Genomic DNA, 13976 nt, shown 5'->3' with positions numbered 1-13976 from the left:
ATTGACCACATAGTTGGAAGTAAAGCACTCCTCAGCAAATGTAAAAGAACAGAAATTATAACAAACTGTCTCTCAGAACACAGTGCAATCAAACTAGAACTCAGGATTAAGAAACTCACTCAAAACCGCTTAAGTACATGGAAACAGAACAACCTGCTCCTGAATGACTACAGGGTACATAATGAAATGAAGGCAGAAATAAAGATGTTCTTTGAAACCAACGAGAACAAAGACACAAGATACCAGAATCTCTGGGGCACATTTAAAGCAGTGTGTAGAGGGAAATTTATAACACTAAATGCCCACAAGAGATAGCAGCAAAGATCTAAAGCTGACACCCTAACATCACAATTAAAAGAACTAGAGAAGCAAGAGCAAACACATTCAAAAGCTAGCAGAAGGCAAGAAATAACTAAGATCAGAGCAGAACTGAAGCAGATAGAGACACAAAAAACCCTTCAAAAAAATCAATAAACCCAGGAGCTGGTTTTTTGAAAAGATCAACAAAATTGATAGACCGCTAGCAAGACTAATAAAGAAGAAAAGAAAGAAGAATCAAATAGACGCAATAAAAAATGATAAAACAGATATCACCACTGATCCCACAGAAATACAAACTACCATCAGAGAATACTATAAACTCCTCTATGCAAATAAAATAGAAAATCTATACGAAATGGATAAATTCTTGGACACATACACCCTCCCAAGACTAAACCAGGAGGAAGTTGAATATCTGAATAGACCAATAACAGCTCTGAAACTGAGGCAATAATAGCTTACCAACCAAAAAGAATGCAGGACCAGATGGATTCACAGCCGAATTCTACCAGAGGTACAAGGAGGAGCTGGTACCATTCCTTCTGAAACTATTCCAATCAATAGAAAAAGAGGGAATCCTCCCTAACTCATTTTATGAGGCCAGCATCATCCTGATACCAAAGCCTGGCAGAGACACAACAAAAAAGGAGAATTCTAGACCAATATCCCTGATGAACATCGATGCAAAAATCCTCAATAAGATACTGGCAAACCGAATCCAGCAGCACATCAAAAAGCTTATCCACCATGATCAAGTGGGCTTCATCCCTGGGATGCAAGGCTGGTTCAACATACGAAAATCAATAAACATAATCCATCATATAAACAGAACCAAAGACAAAAACCACATGATTATCTCAATAGATGCAGAAAAGGCCTTTGACAAAATTCAACCACTCTTCATGCTAGAAACTCTCAATAAATTAGGTATTGATGGGACGTATCTCAAAATAATAAGAGCTATCTATGACAAACCCACAGCCAATATCATACTGAATGGACAAAAACTGGAAGCATTCCCTTTGAAAATGGGCACAAGACAGGGATGCCCTCTCTCACCACTCCTATTCAACACAGTTTTGGAAGTTCTGGCCAGGGCAATTAGGCAGGAGAAGGAAATAAAGGGTCTTCAATTAGGAAAAGAGGAAGTCAAATTGTCCCTGTTTGCAGATGACATGATTGTGTATCTAGAAAACCCTGTTGTCTCAGCCCAAAATCTCCTTAAGCTGATAAGCAACTTCAGCAAAGTCTCAGGATACAAAATCAATGTGCAAAAATCACAAGCATTCTTATACACCAATAACAGGCAAACAGAGAGCCAAATCATGAGTGAACTCCCATTCACAATTGCTTCAAAGAGAATAAAATACCTAGGAATGCAACTTACTAGGGATTTGAAGGACCTCTTCAAGGAGTACTACAAACCACTGCTCAACAAAATAAAAGAGGACATAAACAAATGGAAGTACATTCCATGCTCATGGATAGGAAGAATCAATATTGTGAAAATGGGTATACTGCCCAAGGTAATTTATAGATTCAATGCTATCCCCATCAAGCTACCAATGACTTTCTTCATAGAATTGGAAAAAACTACTTTAAAGTTCATTGGAACCAAAAAAGAGCCCGCATTGCAAAGTCAATCCTAAGCCAAAAGAACAAAGCTGGAGGCATCACGCTACTTGACTTCAAACTATATTACAAGGCTACAGTAACCAAAACAGCATGGTACTGGTACCAAAACAGAGATACAGACCAATGGAACACAACAGAGCCCTCAGAAATAATACCACACATCTACAACTATCTGATCTTTGACAAACCTGACAAAAACAAGCAATGGGGAAAGGATTCCCTATTTAATAAATGGTGCTGGGAAAACTGGCTAGCCATATGTAGAAAGCTGAAACTGGATCCCTTCCTTACACCTTATATAAAAATTAATTTAAGATGGATTAAAGACTAAACGTTAGACCTAAAACCATAAAAACTCTAGAAGAAAACCTAGGCAATACTATTCAGGACATAAGCATGGGCAAGGACTTCATGTCTAAAACACCAAAAATCAATGGCAACAAAAGCCAAAATTGACAAATGGGATCTAATTAAACTAAAGAGCTTCTGCACAGCAAAAGAAACTACCATCAGAGTGAACAGGCAACCTACAGAATGGGACAAAATTTTTGCAATCTCTCCATCTGACAAAGGGCTAATATCCAGAATCTACAAAGAACTCAAATAAATCTACAAGAAAAAACAAACAACCCCATCAACAAGTGGGCAAAGGATATGAAAAGACACTTCTCAAAAGAAGACATTTATGCAGCCAACAGACACATGAAAAAATGCTCATCATCACTGGTCATCAGAGAAATGCAAATCAAAATCACAATGAGATAACATCTCACACCAGTTAGAATGGCCATCATTAAAAAGTCAGGAAACAACAGGTGCTGGAGAGGATGTGGAGAAATAGGAACACTTTTACACTGTTGGTGGGACTGTAAACTAGTTCAACCATTGTGGAAGTCAGTGTGATGATTCCTCAGGGATCTAGAACTAGAAATACCATTTGACCCAGCCATCCCATTACTGGGTATATACCCAAAGGATTATAAATCATGTTGCTACAAAGACACATGCACACATATGTTTACTGCGGCACTATTCACAATAGCAAAGACTTGGAACCAACCCAAATGTCCAACAATGATAGACTGGATTAAGAAAATGTGGCACATATACACCGTGGAATACTATGCAGCCATAAAAAAGGATGAGTTCATGTCCTTTGTAGGGACATGGATAAAGCTGGAAACCATCATTCTCCGCCAACTATCACAAGGACAAAAAAACCAAACACTGCATGTTCTCACTCATAGGTGGGAATTGAACAAAGAGAACACTTGGACACAGGAAGGGGGACATCAAGCACCGGGGCCTGTTGTGGGGTGGGGGGAGGGGGGAGGGATAGCATTAGGAGATACCCCTAATGTAAATGACAAGGTAATGGGTGCAGCACACCAACATGGCACATGTATACATATGTAACAAACCTGCACATTGTGCACATGTACCGTAGAACTTAAAGTATAATAAACATATATATATATAAAATTATAGATTTAACCTCAGTGAGAGGATTCTTTATTTAATGAATAATCCAAAAATAATTGGTGATCCACAAAAAGAAAATAAAGTGAGAGACAAATTCCTGACTCTTTTAATGTCATATTGGTTAAATATTCGGGGGGAAAATTTTTATTAAAAATATGTGTACAAAATACTTTCTAAAACACGCATAATTCATCACAATTAATTACAGAGGGTTGTTCAAACAAATGGATCTACTTCTATAGATATACATGCATATACAGACATAGATATAGATAAATATCAACTTTCCTTTTAGCATGAAAAGACAAGAAATTTAAACAATAGTGAACTAATAAAAATATACCTCCATTAAACTGCTCAGACTCAAGAAAATTAGGGTGAATAATCATACATCACAGATGATGAAAGAAGTACTGTGTTCTCATACCTTGCATATTACGATTATAAAGTGTTCCACATTTAGGGGTTGGCAACCAAACAATATCTATTAACAATTAAAATATAGAAAAGCAAAATGCAGCAATGCTGGTCCTGAGAATCTCCCCAGAGTAATAAACGCAGGTATAATTACAAGAGAAAAATGCAGGACACCAATACTTCTGTGATATGACCTGTATTTGGTGTTGGGCTTTACAGGAGCTCTTTCTCAGACACATATGCATTATCTGTATCTTTTCTGAGATTCTACTAACTTTATGGTGAAATCAACAATAAAAGGTTTTCATTTTGATAAACTGGTTTTCAAAAGAGAAAGATGTTACAAGACCCTTTCAACTTGTCTTGCAAGTGAAGGCTGTATCTGAGGCTGCCAAGAAAAGTTATTGACAAAGGCATGGCAAAATGTTAATGTGGTTTTGTTGACCACTGTGTTTACAGTACAGTGGAGAAACAGCGTGGTTTTCTGTCCTTACTGAGTTTTATGCATTTTAAGGAATCATATTTGTTCATTCCACATTGCAGAATGTTTGTTGCATTTTCATTTCCTAATGCAGACTAAATATCTTATGTGGTTTGCAATAATTCTCTCCTTTTAAAGGTATTTCTGGAGTAACTGCCTGGTCTGTAACATGTTTGATGGATACCTAACCCTTAAATATTACAAAATTTTATGCACAATCACTACTTGATTTTGATGGACATAAAAACACGTTTTTAAGTTACAGTAGCAGGATATTATCGTTGCCTGTGTTAACTCATTACTGATACTCGGTTTATAATCATAGCCACCCTTTGTGAAAAGGTTAGCTTGTTACATTATGGTTATGCTGAGGGAAGAACAGTAGGCTATCCTGGATGCTTGAGGGCCTCTCGTGGTGAGGGCCTCTGAGTGTTGGCACTAGTGTCAGTTCATATCTAAATATTCCTACATATGTAATGTACTTTCATATTTTTTTTGACAACACTTGTCTAGGGAATATTTCAACTCTACTCTGTGCTTTTGGGATTCAATGGGAATCCCCTTTCAGATGGTCAACAGTGTGAGCCTTATTGATTGACCTTTTTGCCCTCTTCCCTCAAATATATTCTCTAGGTTTAATCTGTGGAATTAGATTTTAAGTCACATTTTCTTGCATAAATGTATGAAAGCAGGAAAACTGGCTGTTGCTCACATTAACAGCATTTTTTTCACATAGTGTAAGAAAAACAGTGGTCTTATTCACCAGACCAATCTTGTATTCCCGCTGGTCTCACAGTTCAAGACTCCCTTCCCCAGGCTTTTTGTTCTGAGGTCTGGCCATACAAGCATCCTAGCTGAGTGGGTGGAAACGACATTTACCTGGTACAGGCCTGACCTGTGAAAACATCCTCTGTGAAGTCCCAAATATTTTTTGCCATACAACTGCATGAAATTTTCCCAAGCACCATAGCCGGATTTGAAGACACAGGTTAGCAATGAGAAATACACCAATAGAAGGTATGGGGGTCCCTAAATCCATATTTGGAGGAAAATCCACAAGCAGAGTCACATGACATTTGAAAGCCTGTGTTGAGGTGGTATATGCCAGCAATGATAAATATTACATGATGATCAAACTGCTGATAAATTCAGGTTTGTCTATTACAACTGCTAATTTTACGTTAACTGTAACAAAAATATATTGAAGAAAAGTTTGCATGGAAATTTTTATTTTTATTTTTATTTATTTATTTATTTATTTTGAGATGGAGTCTCACTCTGTCGCCCAGGCTGGAGTGCAGTGGCACAATCTCGGCTCACTGCAACCTCCGCCTCCTGGGTTCAAGCAATTCTCCTATCTCAGCCTCTCAAGTAGCTGGGACTACGGGCACTTGCCATCATGCCCAGCTAATGTTTGCATTTTTAGTAGAGGCAAGGTTTCACCATATTGGTCAGGCTGGTCTTGAACTTCTGACCTCAGGTGATCTGCCTGCCTTGGCCTCCCAAAGTGCTGGGATTATAGGCGTGAGCCACTGCACCTGGCCTGGACAATTTTTATTCAAATTCTGTGTACAACAAACATTTCCTGAGTATTTCAAAAGGTGAAGGAAAATATAAACTATACAGTTACTCATATAAGAAACCTGTATCATGATCTTCACTCTAATGTTTTTGAAATTCATGATGTATAATATACTTAAATATCTTCCCATGATTTTGCTTTCAGATATTTTACCAGTACAAAAATATGAATGCAGATTATTTTGTTTAGCAGTATTTATAAGAAAGTGTCATGAGTATTCCTATTTTCTAATTTGCCTTTTGCAACTGTTAAATGAGAGGAAACAAAAGCACACTTCACTTTCCTTTCTCGAAGGCAAACCAGCTGTATTTCACTCCCTCGAATAGTTACTAATTTCTTGAAAATAGTTCTGGAGAGCTCTCCCCAAATAGGGACAAGCCAGAAGATTTTTCACTTTCATCTGCTCTGCTCATTTGTGACTGTGATCAAACCTAGAAGATTTAGAAAGGAAGATTCCATCTCAAACAGCCCTGTAGTCATCTGTGTCCTGCAGGATGAAGCTCTGCAGCAGAGTCTGAGGTAGACTGCATCATTCAGATGTTTTTTTCAATTTTTGAAAGAAACTGGAAGAAGGTCCTATTACACAGGCATGACTGAGAAAGAATCCTTTTGTGATGCTCCCGTGGATTTGACGCATGTTCAGCCAAAGAAGCAGACAGATCAAGAAATTGAGAATTTCAGGATTCAGTAGGAGGTCTAGCAGGGGGCACTGGGAAACAACTAAGTATTGAGCTCCGAGTGTCCTGCACTGCACCCTGATGGCCAGCAGGGAGTGATGGAGCCCTCCTTTTCTGCCCCATGCGGCCCGAATGCGTGTCTGGCGCTCTCAGGAGGACTTCAGGAGGTATTGATTTAAAAAATGAATGCCTTTAACAGCACCCAAGTCACCTCTTGAATGCTTTGCTGCTTAGAAATTTCTTCTGCCAGATACCAAATCATCTCTCTCAAGTTCAAAGTTCCACAAATCTCTAGGGCAGGGGCAAAATACCATCAGTCTCTTTGCTAAAACATAACGAGAGTCACCTTTGCTCCAGTTTCCAACAAGTTCCTCATCTCCATCTGAGACCACCTTAGCCTGGACTTTATTGTCCACATTGCTATCAGCATTTTGGGTAAAACCATTCAACAAGTCCCTAGAAGTTCCAAACTTTCCCCCATTTTCCTTTCTTCTTTTGAGCCATCTCAAGTATTCCAACCTTTCCCTGTTACCCAGTTCCAAAGTCGCTTCCACATTTTTGGGTATCTTTTCAGCAGCACCCCACTCTACTGATACCACTTTGCTGTATTAGTCCATTTTTTTTCACATTGCTGATAAAGACATACCCAAGACTGGGAAGAAAAAAAGGTTTAACAAACTTTCAGTTCCACATGGCTGGGGAGGCCTCACAATCATGGCGGAAGGTAAGCAGGAGCAAGTCAGGTCTTACATGGATGGGAGCAGGCAAAGAGAGAGCTTGTACAGGGAAACTACTGTTTTTAAAACCATCAGGTCTCATGAGACTCATTCACTATCCCGAGAACAATACAGAAAAGACCTGCCCCCATAATTCAATCACCTCCCACCAAGTTCCTCCTACAACAGATAGGAATTCAAGATGAGGTTTGAGTGGGGACATAGCCAAACCATATCAGTTATTAACTACTGCAGAACAGTAACCAAATCCTTCTTTGTGTTGTTTTCGCCATTCCACTTGCCAGTCACATGCGGTTACCAGCAAATCACAATCCAGCACAGGATGTTGGAGCACCCACTCTATTTGGGAGCTTGTAGTTTCAGGTCTGCCCAGCAGGAGTACATGGGGCTGACTGTGATGGCCTGGAAGATATTCAAAAGGCAAGTGGTGCCAATGCACACAGCCCTGCCCACTTTGTGAACATAGAAAACAAGTTTGTACCTAATTATTATTGAGAAAATGTTTCAACCCAAAAGCAGGCATTCTCTGTGGGACTCCTTTATAAAGTATCACAAAGGAGGTGGCTACAGCCAGGTGTTTGAGAATCAGATCTGTAGACCTTAATGTGCATTTGGTGAAATAAAGAGAAATACAATGCTAAAGAAAAAATATTTTCATCAGGAATACAATTATGGTCTATGATAAGATTATTCCTATTGCCACATCCCTAGAGGACATTTGTTCTTTTCCAGTGACTGATACTTCTATTCATATTCAGAGTTAGAGGATCCTGAATGGAAACATGAGGTCTATTTTATTTTGGCAACTGAAATTCAATATTGTCCACACACCATTGTTTTCAACTCATAACCTTCTTATTAAATTCCATTTTCTATTGCTGAACTACACACCACACACCACACACACACATCTTTACTGTGAGTGCTATATTCATATTTTACATAGAACATTTACAATGATTCTACAAAGTAAGCACTTTATTATTATTATTTTTTTACAGGTGAGGGGAACTTAGGGGTAGAAAGGCTAAATAACAGCTAAATAACATCTAAATCCCCTCCTTCCTTGTAAGAGGCAGAGTCCGGAGCTGACAATGTGCTTAACCACTATGTGCCTCAACCTTGGACCTAGTCAGTCTTTTCTAAAACTCCACATATATTTCATTTTCTTTTTTTGTAGATTTTGTCAGGTTTTTAAAAATGGTTGTATATTTATAAAATATGATTGTGGTAATCTCTTATTTAAATATCATTGCTTAATGTATAGGCAAATATCACTTATGATTCAGAGATCCAAATACAATGAAGATGCCTTAATTCCACAGATGCCAAATGAAATTTATGGAATGCAGAAATGATTTCATACTGGAATTAAAAGAGTCTTTTCATCATAACCAAGGAATAGGGCACAGTGGAATGACAGTGCTGTAATCCAGGGGACATAAAACATGAGTAGGCAATAAAATATTGCAGAGGAGAAACTACATTACCATTAATATATGGAGAAAATTACTATTTGTGAATGCAAAAATATAAAATAAAATTATTTCAATGTCAGAATTGTTTAACATATTAAAACATGAGCCCACTATGTAAAAGGGAAACTGGAGGCAGGAAAAATTATTCACGGAATCAATTTAAATTGTACTAAGATAAGCACTGAACCTGGTAATGGCCTTAGAACATTTTAAAAACAGAGCAAATATCACAAACAATTCAATTCAGAAAACTGCCGAAGATCTTGACCTTTTTTAAAAATACAAAAATCTACAGAAAAGTTACCCTTCTTTACTGACTTCACGAAGGAAAGCAGTCTCACCATAAGGAGTAGACAATGCATGTTTTCAGTCACCACACAGCTATGGTCTCCATTAAGTATATAATATGTCCAGAGTGGTTAAACTCTATAGTTACTACTTCTGAACAGAATAAGGTAATTCAATTGGTGAATTCTTACACATTATCGAAGGCATGAAGGTGTTGTAGAAACACCTCTACTAATCCTGAAAATGTCCCCGACTCTTCTAGAAAAAAAATAAAGCAGCTGGGAAATTAATTCCAAATTATACTAGAGAACTGGGAAAAAACAGATTTCATGGCCATCAAAAGCAATAATGACAAACAGTGAGGATTACATTAAATTAGAAGCAGTTAGGGACTGGTTTGTGACCTTGCCCTCCATTTCTTCTCCACAAGTTCAGCCCGTGGCTCACTGATTATTTCCTCCTTCTTGCATGGCTTTGGCACTGGCTCAGTTTCTAGCCCCAAAGAAGACCTTCTCCAGACAGGAGTACTTACTGTACCTCCCAATACACTTCCTTCCCTTGCAGACTATGCCTTCTGAACTACTCGTTTGATTTTTTTTGCTGCAGGGCTGGTGGGCTTGAAGTGATGCTCAGGACAGCCAGAGTGTGTGGGAGGAGGCAGGCGGTTCTGAGATATGGGTTCGAGATCTTGTGACATCATCTCCCCTCAAAACTGCAATAATCATTTCACCTGTAGCAACAATGACAGTACACACTTGGGGAGCTGAAGATAGTTTGAAAAACATTTTCCCAGTTACCGTTTACCAAAAACAATTACAACTTTCTAGTGAGTGCCTCCAGAGAGATATGAGTGTTTTGGAGAGGTTCTTCTTTTCCAGGACCCCTGGAGGGACAGGACTCATGTAGACGGAGCAGGAAATGCTGAGATCTGGCACATGAGGGACTGACCACAAGGCAGTGTGTCTTATTGGATTCTATGCTTCCTTGATGTGTTCCCTGCTGAAAATCTAATTTTCTGTTATTCCCCAAATTCCTGAGCCAAACTATTATTTAATTATGAATAAAGAAATGGGATCATACAATAGACTGGTAAAGAATGTATCAATAGGTTACGGTGCAAATAGGCAGCCGTTCCCAACCTTTTTGGCACCTGGGACCCATTCCATGGATGGGAAGACAATTTTTCCATGGACAGGATCAGGTGTTGTTGCGGAGATGGTTTCGGGATAAAACTGTTCCACCTCAGATGATCAGGCATTACAGTCTCATAAGGAGCGTGCAACCTAGATCCCTCACATGCGCAGTTCACAATAGGGTTCGCTGCTTCTATGAGAATCTAATGCCGCTGCTGATCTGAAAGGAGGCAGAGCCCAGGCGGCAATGCTCGCTCTCCAACCACTCACCTCCTGCTGTGCGGCCAGTTTCCTAACAGGCCATGGACAGGTACTGGTCTGCAGCCTGGGGGTTGAGGACTTCTGCACATAGGAGCCTGAAGTCATGTACTGATACAAAAAATTAATAGGGAAGAAGCTGTATAATTCAATGCAAATTAACATGTACATGTACATTATATATATTCTAAGAATACATATTTTATCAATTTACTCCTGTAGAGATTCCAAACTGCACAATATTTACAGAAAAAATAGACATTTATCAAATAGTCCCTTTCACACAAAAATGTACCATGTTCATATGATCCAGAGATAAATTTTACTAATAAACAAATGCTAACTAAATTATTCAAGAGTTTTAAAGAATAATTTTTAGGAAGACTACATAAGGGTGATATGACAGCTTTGCCTGGGTTAAGTCAAATAGAGTATTTCAGATGTATTGAACATATGAATATAATTGTGAAAGTTTTAAATATTAGAAACCATTGTGTTAGAACATTAAACATTATATTATTATCAACTGGCCTTTATGCCAAGAATGCAAGTAAGATTCAGCATTTGGAAATCCATCAATAGAATTAATCAAATTAATAAAAAAAATCCTTGATTATGAGAAACAAAGATGGTTTTTTTCAGAAGAAGTACTAAAATAAAAGCTAATAGATGTTCTATGTGACTGAAACTTTTTATGTGTAAAAAGTTTTCCTTCAAGGTAAAGATGAAGAAGCACTATCTGGCTAACTTCAAGATGTACAAAACCCAAAGCCAATTAAGAGGCAGAGCCAAACAGCAAAGCACCAGTATCCTTGACATAAGCTGGCAGATTTTGGTGGAAGTGACAGGCACCCTGGAATAACAAAAGGAGTTGCCTCCGACACAGTTGCCAATTCTTGAATTTCACAATTTTCCTTTGGTGTTTGTATCTTTCTATGGCCCTCCTGTTTGTGATCAGACATGTGGCCCACAGAGGTGACTTGTCTACAGAATATGGCATTCATCATTGTCCACTCCTCAGCACAGGAGGGAGACCTGTAGTCCAATAAATATTCTTATCAGTTGGAAAGAACAGAAGAACTAAACAAATGAAGAGATACACCATGCTCATAGATAGGAAGACAATATTGTCTAGATGGCAGTTTTCATCAAATTTATCTACATATTCAGAGTAATTCCAATAAAAATTCCAGGAACTTATTTTGTGGATATTAAAACTGACTCTAAAGCTTATATGAAAAGGCAAAAGACCTAGAATTGCCAACACAATATTGTAGGAAAAGAATAAAATTGGAGGACAGAGATACTACTTAGTTTCAAGACTTACAATAAAGCTACCGTTATGAAGACAGTGTGGTATTGATGAAATAATAGACAAATCAATGGGAAAAACAGAGAGCCTAGAAATAGGCCAACATAAATATAGTCGACAGATCTTTGACTTCAGAGGTTAAGGTAATAAAATGTAGCTAAGATAGCCTCTTCAACAGATGGTGCTAGAAGAACTGGACATATACATATTAAAATATGAATCACAGACCTTAACATCTTCACCAGAATGAACACAAAATAGATTACAAGTCTAAATGTAAAACACAAAACTCTAAAATTCCTAGAAGATAGCACACAGGAATTATAGATGACCCTGAGTTTAGCAATGGCTTTTTAGATATAGCATCAATGATTTAATTCCTAAAAGAAATAACTGATAACCATATAATTTACCAAAATTAAACATTTCTACTCTCTGAAAGACAATATCAAGAAATGGAAAAGAAAAGACATAGACTGGAGGAAAATATTTACAAAACATGTATCAAGTAGCTCTTAAAACTCAAAAATTAGAAAATAACTAAAAAAATAATAAATAAGCCAAAGACTTTAGCAAACACCTCACCAAAGAAGACATACAGATGACAAAGAGGCAGACAAAATGATGCTCCACATCATAGTTCACCAGGGAAAAACAAATAAGAACAATATATCAGTACACACTTACCTATAATGGCCAAAATCTAGAACACTGACAACACCCAAATGCTGGCAAAGATGTGAAGCAAAAGGATCTCTCATTCATGCTGGTGGGAATGCAAAATGGTACAGCCAGTTTGGATGACAATTTGTCAGTTTTTTTTTTTTTTTTTTTTTTTTTTTTTGAGACAGAGTCTCGCTCCGTCACCAGGCTGGAGTGCAGTGGCGCGATCCTGGCTCACTGCAACCTCCACCTCCTGGGTTCAAGCAATTCTCTTGCCTCAGCCTCCTGAGTAGCTGGGACTACAGGCACGCACCACCATGCCCAGCTAATTTTTGTATTTTTAGTAGAGACGGGGGTTTCACCATGTTGGCCAGGATGGTCTCGATCTTGACCTCATGATGTGCCTGCCTTGGCCTCCCAAAGTGCTGGGATTATAGGCATAAGCCACCGTGCCCGGCTGGCAATTTCTTACAAAATTAAACATGCTCTATTTGATTCAGTAATTAGAGTCCTTGGTATTTAACCAAAGATGCTGAAAACTTAGGTCCACACAAATCTTCACATGGACCTTTACAGCAGCTTTATTCATAACTGCCAAAGCTTGGAAGCAGTCAAGATGCTGTTCAGTAGATAAATGGATAAACGATAGTACATCCAGAAATAAAATATTATTCAGTGTGAAAATGATATATGCTATCGAGCCTGAAAATACATGGATGAAACTTAAGTGTTTATTACTAAGTGAAAGAAGCCAGTCTGAAAGGCTATATAGTATATGACCAACAATTTGATATTCTGGAAACAGTAAAACTATAGAGACAGTGAAACAATTAGTGGAGTTTGTGGGGAATAAGGAATAAATAGAGCACGGAGTCTTTTTAGGGCACTGAAACTATTTTGTTTAACTCTATAATAGTAGATACATGTCATTATATATTTGTCCAAACTAACAGAATGTACCACTTCAAAAGTCAACTGTAGGCCGGGCGCGGTGGCTCACGCCTGTAATCCCAGCACTTTGGGAGGCCGAGGCGGGCGGATCACGAGGTCAGGAGATCGAGACCATCCTGGCTAACATGGTGAAACCCCGTCTCTACTAAAAATACAAAAAATTAACCGGGCGTAGTGGCGGGCGCCTGTAGTCCCAGCTACTCGGGAGGCTGAGGCAGGAGAATGGCGTGAACCCGGGAGGCGGAGCTTGCAGTGAGCTGAGATTGCGCCACTGCACTCCAGCCTGGGCGACAGAGCCAGACTCCGTCTCAAAAAAAAAAAAAAAAAAAAAAAAAAAGTCAACTGTAATGCGAACTATTGACTTTGGGTGATAATGTGTCAATATAGACTCATCAATTGTAAGAAACATGTCACTCTTGTGGGGGTTGTTGTTAATGGGGGACACTATGCATGCATGGGGGTGTCAACCTAAATAAGAAACAGTGAGATGTTCTCTATAAATTAAAAAAAATGGGGAAATAAAGTATTGCAATGGGAACATATGGGCATTATAAACTATGT

At 38.4% G+C, this 13976-nt stretch overlaps 1 protein-coding gene across 2 annotated transcripts in view; it reads right to left on the bottom strand.

Moving 5' to 3' along the window:
* Nucleotides 1–3516: 3516 nt before the first annotated feature.
* Nucleotides 3517–13976, bottom strand: part of ZNF519 (zinc finger protein 519) — a 60297-nt gene continuing 49837 nt past the window's right edge. The window contains exons 6-8 of one of the 2 annotated variants that reach the window (XR_008673407.2): nucleotides 12489–12567; nucleotides 10502–10600; nucleotides 3517–9828 (exon numbers count right to left, since the gene is read on the bottom strand). The gene's annotated coding sequence lies outside the window, so the exon portion shown is untranslated. The remainder of the gene's footprint in view (nucleotides 9829–10501; nucleotides 10601–12488; nucleotides 12568–13976) is intronic. The other variant, XR_008673406.2, reaches the window with a different exon arrangement.

Source organism: Gorilla gorilla, chromosome 17, assembly GCF_029281585.2.
Source record: "Gorilla gorilla gorilla isolate KB3781 chromosome 17, NHGRI_mGorGor1-v2.1_pri, whole genome shotgun sequence".
NCBI classification, from domain to species: Eukaryota; Metazoa; Chordata; class Mammalia; order Primates; family Hominidae; genus Gorilla; species Gorilla gorilla.
This window is presented reverse-complemented; position numbering and strand designations above follow the sequence as displayed.